A 12,644-nucleotide genomic window follows, 5' to 3' on the forward strand; every position below is an offset into this window, starting at 1 on the left:
GTAAAAGTAAAAAAATTACTTTTATTTTTAAGGTTTTTTAGTAGGTAAGTCAATTTTTTGACTTTTTCTAAAATTTGGACGCATCGAAAATGATTTCTTTGATATGTCGTAGTAGAAATTTTGTTCCTCTTGCCAAAAGCTATCGAAAAATCGATGGCACAATATCAAAAAATGTTGACCTTAAAAATCAACCCATATTTAATTTCAAATTGCATACTTCTTTGGAATGCAAATTTATGTGTTTCAAAATTTATTTCATAAGAACAAGCGTTGCGTCTCTTGGCGTATATCATCTATTAAGAAAATAATACTTTTTTTATTTGGAAATATCAAATCCTATTTCTCGATAACGGTTTGTGTATATTTGACACATTTACAAAAAAAATAGTTTTTATATTGAGAAAGGTTGCGGTATAAAATATAAGAAAATATTAAAAATAGTAAAACTTGTCGTCATCAAAAATTTGGTTAATTTTAGTCAATTTAACACATTTAAAGATTAATTTAAAGCTTTTTTAAATTTATTGTGGAGAACAATTCCCAAAGTCCACTTGCATTTTTTTAATTCCTTAAAATAAAAAATGTACAATACAGAGCTTAAATAAATAGTAATAATATTAATAAATACTATTAATAAAAGTCATAATTACACTAAACAATACTTAAAAAAAAAACTAAATAAATGAGATACAAAAAAAATATATATTTGTTAAAGTCTATTAACCATCAAATGTGCGTGATTTTCACTTTTTCTTTCACTCAATTTTATATAGTTTTTATTAATTTTGTTATAACTGTTGTTGTTGTTGTTGCTATTTTCATTATTATTTATACGAACAACTATTTATTTACAATTAATTGATAGAAATGGAGAAATTTTTATAAAAACGAAAAAAAAGCATCTGAAAAATATAAAAAACAGCAAACAAAATGTAATAAGAAACAATCTGTTATTTTTAAAGCAGCAAAATCTATTGAATGTGGTTGAATAAAAGCAGACAGCAGTCATACAGCAAACAACAACATTTAAGCCAATAAAAAATTTAATTTTATAACGGAAATTTAATTAAAACGCCTCAATTACTTGCGGCTATTTAATGTGATTATTTTATTACTATTTTTTTTTGTTTAACTTTTATATTGGTATCTATTGTTTGTATCTATGTCATGTAATTTAAGGTGTTTTACAATTACAAGATGATTTTACTTATTGTGTGGCAGAATAATTTTAATACAAATAATTATGAATTAGAATAGTGTAATTCTAGTTTAATTAATTTGACAAAAAAATAACACCTCTCAATGAAACACTTGTTACATTTAGTTATTATAAATCAACTTTCATTAGTATGAACAAAAATAATCATTAAATTAAAATAGAATTTAATTCATTCATTCATATCATTAAACAGGTGTTTGATTCATTTATTCATTCCGACTTCTTTTCAATTCTTCTCTTCATTCATCTTCAGCACAATTAATGTGAGAGCAACATTTTTACGACTATTTAACCCAAAAAAAAAACACAAAAACACTAAAATAAAGACCAAATTTCTGCAATGGTAGTGTTTAAATCGACATAAATAATAAAACAAATGAAAATTAAACTATAAAAAATAATAAAATAGAAAAAGAAAACCGTTTGAAATGTGGCAGAAACATAAAACATGCAACAATAAGACACACAATAAACAGCTGCATGGTAGTAGTATTCGAAAATATTAATAGAAAATTAAACCAAGAGTGGCACAGAAATGTTTTGTTTTTCTTTGAAATCCATTATTATTTTTAATAACTTTATTTCAGTTTTCTATATTTGTACAATTTACAATTGTCAAAAATATGTACATAAAATGGTAAAGTAGCCATATAATAATTTTTTTCTTATTAATTCTACATGAGGCAAATCAAAAATGTTGGAGAATTTAACTAAAATTATTTATCCAATTTATTTCTTATATACGTTGTATACGCCGCACAGTGGCTCAGATTCTTCATCGACCAAAACTCTGTAACTTTTGAAGTTAGAAGCAGATAAAAAAAAATTTTAAATACCCAGGATAATTTTGTGAACAGGTTCCCACTTTTGGACCAAATAATCACGATTTGTTTAATGTTTATTTTGTTTTTATTTAAAAACATTAAGGACAAACAAATTTATTTTGTATAATAACTAAAAGCTTTTTAATGTTTATGTTATTTTTTACTTAAAAAGAAACCTTTTGATTGGAATATAATAGTGACTCTATAATTTTGAAAGGGCATATTGAGTAAATCATTTTTGTAGAATAAACTTATAGTCCGGCTGGTCTAAGAATTACACCATGTAACTCTGGTAATAAGAATTCTCTCACACATTTACTAACACCTTTTTCTCAACTATTCAATGCTCGCTTCATCCAAAAATTAAAACTTTGCCCGGTATAAGTTTATTCCAGAGCTCGAAAATAACTCGTCCATATACCAAAAAACCCAAATTGTGAAATATATTTTTGTGATAACAATAAATCACTAAAAATAACTGTTACAAAATGATTTTTATTTAAATGGTTTGGTATGACCTTTATTCGTTTTTGTTGTTTTTTTAATGATTTGGTGTGTGATAAACAATTCATTTGTTCTTGTTCTTAATAACTGTTACTTTCTCTTTCATTTACATACAATTGTTAGTAATTTTTAACAAATTATGGAAATAATATGATAAGTATGAAGTAATTAATCTTTTGATAAAGTTTATATATTTAAGCGTTGATTTGCATCAAATGCATTTTTGCGATTTTTTTTCATGTTCGCAAATAAAAGTCACAAGTCGACCTTTACGAAAAAACTAAATTATAAATCACTCATCCAGATTATTTGTGTTTGTTTCTTTTCTGTTTCTCTCAACCCCAAACATAAAATGTCCTCGAATAAATCTCTCAGTGATATATCACAAAAAAATATTTTTAAATGGCTGCGAATGAGAATTTACCGTTAGTGAACCCGTTATTTTCGGTCTCTGGTTTATTCTATAAAAATTATCTACATGATATGCCCTTTCAGAATATTCCAATCAAAAAGTCTCAATTTGTTGGACAGTGATATTTGAAGGCGATTTTTCGAAAAAGTTTTCCAAATAAATATTTGATATTTCAATATCTAATTACTTAAAATGTGCATTGTTGGTATCGGAGTACATTAGGGTGGGCCGATTTGTAAGGACAAAAATTTGTCGATATTGTGCAATCGATTTTTCGATAGCCTTTGACATGAAGAAAAAAGTTCCACTACGACATATCAAAAAAATAATTTTCGAGCAGCCCAAATTTCAATTTTTTTTTTACTTTTTCTCAACTTTTATTTTTAAGGGTTTTTTGAGTAGGATATACAAAACAAATCGGCTGATTTATTTTTTGTTTAAATATTACCTTTCCAGTGTGAAATTGTAAGCTAAAAACGATGCCGATAGCAGTTTTTCCCAAAAAAAGTTTTTCTTGAGATTTTGGACGAGTTTTTTTTCGAAATTTTTTTGGTTTTTTTGCGCGTTAATTTTTAAGGTTTTTTAGTAGGTAAGTTAAAAAAAAAGTTATTCAGGATCCAACAAATTATTATTTTTTTAATCACGTTAGCTTTTAAAAATATGTCCAATATTATCTTTCATAAATCATTCATTTACAACAGACTTTAACATTGAAAGAAAACCTGGAAGAAAAAATAAGTCGAAAAACTCTTTCGAAGAGCTCCGAACACTTCTATCAGAAAAGCAGCTCGGAAAGTTAAATGCACTGATTTTTTTGTGCGCATAGCTAAAGCTAATGCTGGGTTGAAGTGGTATAAAGTTTAGAAAGTTCCAGATCGCAATGCGTTAAAGAACTTGGAAGCAAAAGAACGAGAGAAAAAATTTAAGTCAAATTTTATAAATGATGGGTGATTAAACTTAAGTACTGGCAGACTTTTCACAACTTCCGGGCCAAAAAAAAACAAACAAAATTCCTCAAGAAGTTTCTTGTGTGGCAAGCCATTTGCAGTTGTGGCAAAAAAGCCATTGTGACATCAAGCTAGATAAACAAAGAAATATATATTACGAAGTGTATACAAAAACGGCTTTTACTTTTCTTAAAAACGCATATTTCTATCCCAATTTGGCATCATGCCACTATGGAAACAAGACCCTTGAGTGGTATTTAAACAATAATGTCAATTTTGTTCCACGGGAGGCAAATCCACCTAGCTGTCCAGAACTTCAACCTGTGGAAAGGTATTGAGCCCTTGTAAAAAAATAATTAAAGAACACACGAAATGTATTCCAGGACATGTCCGATTTTAAGCTTAAGTGGACTACCTCGTCCAAAAAGGTAATGGAAGCAACTATAAAATCTTTAATGGGTGGATTTCCGGAAAAAGTGGATAAATTTATAAATACCGATATTATAATGTTTAATGAATTTGTACAATATTTGAATAAATTTTCGTATTTTTGACAATTTTTATATTGAACGGTTTAAGTTTTATTTATCCGATGTATGTAAATTTTCTTGATTTTTACACAAATATAAAAAGAATTGCCAGTTTTTCGAAATTTAAAAGAATAAAATGGAAATATCCAAAGCTCCCCAAAGGGTATGTGTTCGACGAATTATGGTAAAAATCGGTCAACAACTTATGGTTTTACTGTGCTCTTTTGAAATCATGATAAATGTAGATTAAGGTATTTATAGGCGGCAATACTGAGTATTAACACTTTTCAAATTTAAAATTTTATTGAAATCAGTCGGTATTTCAAAAAATCGTTTCGAAAAAACATTTATTGTTTACACGATAGTATTACAAATATTTTATTTCTTTGTTTTTATAAATACATACCCGATACATATGAAAAAAAAAGTTTTTGAATTGTTTTAAACAAATTTTCAATACCGACCGTAAATCAAAAAAATCATTTGTATTTTTTGAAAATCTAAACTTGAAAACTTTCGTAATGACCTAAAATACCACCCAACAAATTTTAAGCCTGTTCTAAGAAGGGCAACCCATGCCGACTTTCGATTTAGTTTTGAGGGGGAGTTTTGAAACTGCCGTTAAAAAAATTATATTTTTTTTGGTTATACCTGCGAATAGGTTAACTGTGTCCTATGAAGATAAAAACTCATATTCAAGTAAATATGGATATATTTTAAATAAGAATAAACTTTTGTTTTAATATTTCTCAAAATATGTTAATTTTGTTCCTACATTTCTTGTTCTAGTGGACTGAGACACGTTAATGGCCTGGCGATTTTTTAATAACTTTGAAATTTTTTAAACAATTTTTGTCTTTTATATCTCATTAGAACGACAATTATGAACACATTTCGATTCTTTTAAATTAAATTGCAAAAGTAATTACTTAATAGTAAAATTTAAAAAAAAAACTGAAAAAAAATGCATTTTTTCCCTTGTAAATGCACCCCAAAACTCAATCGAAAGTCGGCACGGGTTGCCCTTCTTAGAAAATGGTAAAAAAATGTTTGGTGGTATTTTAAGTCATTATGGAAGTTTTCAGGGTGTACCGTGTCAACATTTAAAAAATTTAATTCTAAGGGACGCTCTAATGTAGAAATTTGTAGAGGCTAAATAAATTATTTCATATAATCATGACATCTTTACAACATCAAATTTTTTATTAACGGATGTAAGTTTTTTTTTACCAACAATGCATAAAACCTCTATCAATGATTGTAACACAGGCCCGTTAAACTAGAAAGGTTACTTGAAATACATATGTATGTATTTAATTTGCAAAGGAAATGAAAATCAAAACGGAAACAAAACGGCTGCCGTTGTTTGTAGCTTTCATAATATTCTTAAATTCTTTCAATCACAATCGTTTAAAATCATTTAAAATGTCAAACGTACATAAAACCGCAAATAAAAGAAAATTATCAACTAATGAAACGCGTTTATTAAACATTATTACAGGCAATTTATTATCATTCCAAACAGGGGTACCACCACTATTTCATTATTTTATGAACTCCATAATTTACTAATATGACTGGCTGGCTAGCTTGCTAGCTGACTGACTAACTGAGCAAATGAGTGAGTGACTGACTGCTGCGATTGTCATTACAACTGCAACACAATGGTTGCGCTAACAAAAACAACTCCAAAATCAAAATCATGCTCATACTTACTTGTACGACTTTGAGTACTTACACTTACTACTTACTTACTATTTTACTAATCCATCTTTAGATTAACTTCAGCTTTAGATTTTTCTCACTAATCATTGGCCAGAGGTATGAGAAGATCGTGGCAGCGATCGTCAACGAACAACAGCATCATACATAGAACATTCACACATCTATAGATTCTCTTAAGGAGGCAACTTGGACTTGGACAACTGACTATTAAACATTTAAACATGTGCGTTTTATTATGTCGCACATGTGTCATATTCAACGATTAAATATTTGCCACACAACATGAACCGTTAAATATCTTTGATTTTATAGAAAGAAAGAAAAAAACTAAAAATATTTATAGAAAACAACAGAAACAAACCACATTGTATGAGGATTATGGAACAAATCCAAATGGCATTGGCATGACCAGCCAGTCTTAGTCTCAGTCTCTTCTCAGTTAGTCTGTTTGTTTCAGTTTTTTAGGTTTTTATTTCATTTTCCTGTAATAGACAGACAGGTTTATGCGATTTATAAGGGGGAAAATATTTATTTCTTCTACTAACTACTTAAGTATATTTCTGTTTCTTCTTTTATTTTTTTTTTTGTTTTAGTTGTTTTGCTGTTGCAATCCTTAAACGGCTATAAAATTTTATAAAATTGGAGAGAATAGAAGGTTTGTGTGTGATTACGAGTATGTGTGCACGAGTATTTAACTGGCGATAACCATAGATGGTACAAATAATACTAGGAGTGGGACAAAGTGTATCAGGTGGCAGCCAAGTCATGGTAGGGAATACAGCCTTTAATATCAGTTCAATAACCGTTTGTTTGTTGCATTTTGTAATGATGATACTGATGTTGCTGTATATTTCTTAAAGAAAACAAGTAGGAAAGTATTGTCGGTCAAGCCTGACTATATAATACCCTACACTGAGTATATGAGCAAAACATTATTCTTTTAAAATTTCAATAATTGTTTTTTCGTGAGTGATTTTCGGAAGTGGGCCAGGAGTTATGACCAATTATACAACGATCGTTCTGATTCCTTTCATTGGATTCCAAAATGAAACGGTAGACTTATGCTAGTTAAAGTGATTTATGATCCTTTATGGACCGATCATCATCAAATGGTGTCGTGTAATTTATGTATATGTGAAACTCATTTCTGTTGAATTTTATATGAATACCAAGATTTTTAAGAGAAATATACTTTAGGGCGATCTGAGAAATCATTTAATTGTGATTATTAAAAGTGTGCCCTTTGTAGTCCTTAAAACCAAGATCAATGGCAGAAACATTATTGCCTTTATAACTCGAGGATACTTCATTGAACTTATCACCAAAATAATTAGGTAATTTCCGTTAAATATACCTACAGATATCAATATTAAAACAGAAAAAGTAATGATTCTGTACGACGAATATAAATTATCTTAAAACTAGTCCTTCAGAGAATTACCAATTAATTACAAATCTTATTAAGGTATCGATTAGATACTAGAGACTGTCAAGGATTCTTAAGTGAAATTTTCAATATCGTCTGTAAATTTAAATTTACAAGAAATCAGGGCACTACTAACACATTTCAAATCAAATTTATATGCGAAAAGCAGCCAAGGAATGTTCTCCGGAATATTCATGGTCGTTTTGGCTTGACTCACATCTTATTTTTAGTCAATATTTTTTGACAATTCATCATAGAAATAGTCACACCGCAACAGTTGTATTACGAAAATCACCGATCTTCCTAGCCTCTATTACCAATACATGTAATATCACACTCCAGGATTTTTTCCAAGGGGTTATGTGAAGTCAAACGTCTTAGTCGATAAGCCAGACGCAACTCGTGAATTAAGCGATTAATGTTGGCTTCCAAGTCTTGAATGCTGGAAAGAGTGATTCAAAGTCGTTACCAAATTTGAATGAAATTGTCATTATAAGTGTTTTATTTAACTTTAATTTTTTATATTTATAGTAAATCAGTTGCAACGTTCCTCCGAATATTAGGTTAAACAGGCTGTCTCCCATTGAGTAGTGACACAATTGAAACCTTTAGAATCACGCAATTTTTAAAAGAAAGATTCAAGGAAATAAATAATGTATTAGTATCCCTTCTACCACAATGAGTCCTCGAACGAATCATTTAGTTACACGAACGAATGCATGGTCGTAGAGTAGATAAGTACAACTTTGTAATCTAGTATCCAGTTGAGTCCAAGTATAGAATATCTCACCATATCGTGAATTAATATACAGCATTTCAGGAACAAATTAAATGTCGTATAGATGGATTTCAAGACTGCATTAATATAGAATTGATTCTAATATCAACCTCGTGTATCCGTTGCTCCGGAATTCTTAAAGGCATATCCGTCCAACCCCTACATTCCTTCGTCTTCGAGTCACCAGTGAATACCTCAAATGCAAAAAGGATCTTTAATGACATGGTGCACCTGTAACCATAAATGCCAAAGTCTGTAAACGACATTCAAAGTGCACTCTGCCAAACAAGTGCACCATGCCTTAGAAAGGGCTATCCGCCATTTCGAAAAGCAATCTAATGTTATGAGGGGTAATTTCCCAGGTCTTCCCTATGGACTATTACACAAATAACAGCGAATAACCGCAGTCAACTCTTACACCACAAACTGAGTGTTTAAATTCCAAGGCAGTTTCGAATCCAGGATAACTCCCAGATATTGCATTTCTGTAAGTTCCACTCTATTCAAGCAATACAGGGACCTTTTAAGTTCGAGCATACATGGTCCGTTAGTGACCTCAGAAACATCATTCACATACACAATTAACAGTCTGAAAGAATCGAGTTCCACAAGTAATGAATTCATTGCTAGTAATACACCAGCTTGTAGAGTTTTACGATTGAAGCTGTTATATTCGACACATAATTAGCATTATTAAAAACTCCTCAATATCCAGAAAAGCTATTAATGTGTACTCTCCATGCTCAAGAGGTGTCTCAATGTAACTCTCAAGTGAATGAAGCGAAGTCTCAACAGATTTGTCCTACATATTAATCATAGAAGATTATTGTAATAAATGCCCTTACGTGAACAAATGGAACTTTGTAGTCCTTTGATTTCGCGTCACAGGTCTTACCATCCACATTCCAGTTTTTCCACGATTGCGGAACTTAATATCGATCGAGCTAAGGCCAATAAATTCGAATAAGCCGAATTATAAAAAAGATAATTATAATCAGTTCAGATGTATGATCATAATCGCAAAACAATTGAACAAAACAAATAATTGTTATTTAAGACCATAATGCCTGGTAAATAATAATCATCGTATGGACGCATATTAGCGATGGATTCAACTCAAAAATCAATCCATCCCTCTCATAACCAGACATGAAAGCTATGGTGAAAGGGAACAATTTTAGGCGAGAGCAATAAAGCCGAAAATGAAATCCAAGGTGTCCCTTTTTTACGATAAATTTAATATTTACGTTCATTAAACTTTCTAACGCTGATTGCTCAAATGACACGTATCTTATTTTATTAGTTCTCTGTTTACAGATTTACTTGTCAGATTTCTCTAGAAAAGTATAGAAGAGCAGAGAAGATCCAAGAAAACCCAAGTAGAATTTCTAAATAAAATATTTTTGCAATCGTTTAAAATGTATTTATTTTTTTCCGTTTTTTCCATCTTGTCTATTACAAGCTTGTTTGCGTTTAGCTGATCAATACTCGTAATGTGATGCTAAAAGATTGACAACTTATTTTTTTCCTTTTGTTTTTGGTTTCAGTTATTGCTTCATAAAGTTGTAGCAAGTGGCTGGGCATACAATTGTGGCGTCGAAGCGTTAAACCGAAACACTTTTCAGGTTGACAAATTTTGGAAAACTTTTGAAGCTTATTCTCTACCTGGGATAATATTACTATGGCCATTAAAGATTCGATATTTTTTATTTTAATTAAAACAATTTATATTTGTTAACAGGTTGAATGATAAAAAAATAATTAATAAAAGTTGTGTAACAAAAATATTTTTTGGTGAAGTTTCCACAGCTTAGTTTCAATAGGTAACGATTGTCACATTGACAGAAAACAAACAGAATCTGTCAAAATAAACTGCATCAACATAAAGCCAAATGGAAAAGTATAGGATGCAGAAACTAGAGTAATGGAATAACAAAGGAACCGATATATATACAGATGGTTCAAACATAGTTGGCGAAATGGGAGAAACTTTCGAAAATACTTTCGTCTACAAAATCATAATACAGTTTGTCAGGCTGATATTATGGCCTGAAAGCAGAAAGTCAGAAAAAAATGGACAGATGGAAATGAAAAAGAAAGAAGTGGAAGATTGAAAAAAGTTAAGAGGAAGATGTCCGAAGAAAGAAAGAGAGGGGAGATTTTTCAAAAGTTGTATACCAATGAGTCGGCGGTTATTAGGTCACTCTAAAGAGATCCCCATGTCTGGTCATTTTAACCAATTACTACTCTTATAAAGGCATTAATGCCCTCTATCCTCATATTCGAGAGCTCTGGAAGACTATTTATGGAACGATGTCCCAGAAACCTTAAGCGTAGATCTCCTAATGCCGGACAGTGACAAAGAAGATGACGTTGTAGGGCAAGCCAAGTCTCCTCGCATGGTTGCCAAAAGTGCAGTGTTGCGAACGTGTCAAGCCAAGAAGATATGTTGTTCGTCCACGATTCAGTCAGGACCATATCATTCTGGTAATAGTGCATGTGGGTTCACAACCCCATCTTGTCTGAGCGAGCTCATAGTTGAAGTTACTAATTTGTAGCTTACATTTGGATAACGAAATCCCACATTGGAAATCTTTGTCTCCGACACGAAGCTGGCGCTTTTTTTCGCCAAATCATCAGCAACGCAATTGTCCGTAGTATCTCCGTGTCCCCGTACCCACTTAAGAATTACTGTTGAATGTCTCGCCGTCCTGTTTAAGGATGCCCGGCATTCCTGGACCAAGTTAGATGTCGTATATACAACTGTTAGAGATTTTATTGCGGCCTGACTGTCATATACGAATATCCTATCTGATATCTTGTTATAACTAAGCCAGTTAGCCGCCCTTTGATATTTCAGCCTGAATAATGCTACATTCATATGGAAGTCTAAAAGATAACCAAATGTCGAATTCCCGAATGTAGATACCTGCGCCAACTCGATCTCCTTCGTAGAACCATCTGTATAGACTGAGAGTCCCGTTGTTTCATATAAAGGTCCGTCCATTGCTTCCGTATTATACGGAATTGAGAAACCGAAATTTCTCGACATAAAGGGCCTAGAAATGCAGTAATCTATATTATCCGGAAGAGTCCGAATGCTGCATATTATACTGACTTGACTGTATGGAGTTATTTCCACGCCCCAATCGCGTTAAGCCTGAATGAAGAGGTAAATGCCAATTTCCTTGCCATTATATCCTCGGCGATCCAGTTCAATATAGTAAAGAGCGACTTTGTTGCAGTCGTCCTTAGGGATCAGGATTGCCATTCTTCTTAAAATTTTCTCGAATAGCATGCGAATTGAGCCTTTGTTTAGAGCCTTCCACCAAATAGAAAATCCATAAAATAGTGTCGGCTTAATGACCGTATCACATAGCCGGTTAACGAACTGTGGTCTAATACCCCACTGCGTACCTATGGCCTTCTTACAGACATACATAACCGTCAAGGCTTTTGACGTACTTGAAAGGGTATTGGGTTTCCAGGATAGTTTGCTATCCAGAATAACTCCAAAGTATTTCGCATTGTCCGATAGTATTAGTTCAACACCATTTAATCGGGGAAGCGAGAAATAGGATTCTTGTACTTCCTTGTGAACAATACAAGTTCGGTTTTGCTTGGGTTAACACTCAATCCACTGTCTGTACTCCACCGACTTATTACACTGAGTGCATGTTCCAGGCGTTGTGATATCGTACCCAAGTGGATCCCAGAGACTGCCACTGCGACATCATCCGCGTAGGCGACTGTTTTATAACCCATGTGATCCAATTTCCTGAGCAGACAATTTATGGCCAGGTTCCACAGAAGTGGTGATAAGACGCCTCTTTAAGGCGTACCCCTGGTGGCCATTCTAGTGATCACTGCCGTTCCCTTTTCGGAACAAATGATCCTGTATCGTAGAAGGTTCGTGATGAACCTTACAGGTTCGTAGGCGTAGCAGAGGTTTATTTGAGTTTATTTCTTGAAGACGGGTCCCAAACATTCCACAGAAGCGGCGTTTTGGGGTCTCAAAGTAGTCAGTCGTGCAGTATGCAAAGACTTTCATAAAAGTCCTGAATAAATCGCCTGTGGTTCCCATTGTGACCAGAATCTGGTATAGCATTTGTCTCGTCATTGTCCGACCATTGAATGTATTTGATTCGTATGTTTGTTTGTATTTGTACATGTCCATCTCCCTGTATCTGTGTTTGTATTCTGTATTCTCTAAAATAAATAAAAATTCCATAGCAGTCAATAAAAAAGGTAAACACATCTTTAATTCTATCGATGATGT

This window comes from Calliphora vicina, chromosome 4 (assembly GCF_958450345.1).
Source record: "Calliphora vicina chromosome 4, idCalVici1.1, whole genome shotgun sequence".
Lineage (NCBI taxonomy): Eukaryota > Metazoa > Arthropoda > Insecta > Diptera > Calliphoridae > Calliphora > Calliphora vicina.